We start from the raw sequence: 1724 nt of genomic DNA, 5'->3' as shown, positions 1-1724 counted from the left end.
GATCTGCTAAATTTTCATCAGTCTGTATGTGATCCACTCTAACTACACCAGTAGTGAGAAACTCTCTAATGGTATTGTGTTTACGACGTATTTGACATCTTTTTCCGTTATAGTAACGGTTCTGAACTTTTGTGATTGCTGTAATATTATCGCAATGGATCAATATGGCTGGTACCGGCTTTTCCCATAAGGGAATCTCTGATAGCAGACTTCTAAGCGAACCTGCTTCTTCACTAGCTGTCGTTAGTGCTATCATTTCTGACTCCATCGTAGATTAGGCTAAAATGGTTTGTTTCTTGGACTTCCAAGAGACAGCCCCGCTAGCTATATAAAGATATAGCCACTTGTAGCCTTTGAATCATCTAAAAGAGAGCTCCAATCAACATCGTTAAACCCTTCCAGGACAGCGGGAAACTTTTGATAATGTAATCCTAGGTTTTGGGTTTTCTTCAAGTATCTCATGGCTCTTTCTATATCATTCCAATGCTCTTTACTATGTCTGCTTGTAAACCTGCAAAGTAATCCTACAACATAAGCTATGTCAGGCTTAGTGCAGTCAGCAGCGTATCTAAGACTGCCTATGATGCTCGCATACTCAGATTGATTAACACTGTCACCAGTGTTATTGAACAACTTGACATTAGGGTCATAAGGAGTACAGGCTGGTTTACACTCAAAGTAATTATATTTCTTTAGAATATTTTCTATATAGTGAGATTGATCCAAAGAAATTCCCTTTTCAGACCTATTTACTTTTATGCCTAAGATTACACTAGCTTCTCCTAAGTCTTTCATGCCGAAGTTCGCACTCAATATTGATTTTACATCATTTATGACGTGCAAGTTCGACCCAAAGATCTAAATCATCTACATATAGACATAAGATAGTGTAGAGTTTATTATCAAACTTATGTCACTTTCATTGACCTTGAAATCTTTAGATAGGATAAGGTTGTCAAATTTTTCATGCCATTGCTTAGGAGTTTGTTTTAGTCCATAGAGAGATTTGTCTAATTTACACACCTTATTTTCTTGACCATGGATAAAAAAACCCTTAGGTTGTTCCATGTAAATCTCTTCTTCAAGTTCACCGTTTAGGAAAGAGGTTTCTACATCCATCTGATGTACTACGAGGTTATAAAGGGCAGTGAGAGAGAACAGGACACGGATAGAGGTAATTCTAGTGACAAAGGAGAAGGTGTCAAAGAAATCTACGTTTTCTCTCTGTCTAAAGCCCTTCACTACTAACCTGGCTTTAAACTTGTCGACAGTCCCATCAAGTCTAAGTTTCCTCCTTAAGATCCATTTGCACCCTATTGCCTTACATCCTGGGGGTAGATCTACTAAGTGTCAAGTCCTATTTGACTCAAGTGAGTCTATCTCATCATTTATGGCTTCTTGCCATAAGTTTGCATCTACTGAGGACAGAGCAGCTCTCAGATCTTTAGGGTCTTCTTCTACATTGTAGGTCAGGAAGTCATTTCCAAAATCTTTGGCAGTTCTAGCTCTTTTGCTTCTTCTAGGTTCTGGGTCAGTTTCCTCTCTAGGGTTAAGATTTCTAACTAGGGTTATACCACTTGATCCAAAGCCTCCATTATTCCTTGATTTAAAAGGAAATCTATCTTCAAAGAAGTCGACATCATTTAACTCAATGATCACTTGGTTCACTAGATCATAGAACCTGTAGGCTTTACTATTTAAGGCATAACCTATAAAGACACACT

The sequence above is a fragment of the Benincasa hispida genome, chromosome 10, assembly GCF_009727055.1.
Source record: "Benincasa hispida cultivar B227 chromosome 10, ASM972705v1, whole genome shotgun sequence".
NCBI classification, from domain to species: Eukaryota; Viridiplantae; Streptophyta; class Magnoliopsida; order Cucurbitales; family Cucurbitaceae; genus Benincasa; species Benincasa hispida.
This window is presented reverse-complemented; position numbering follows the sequence as displayed.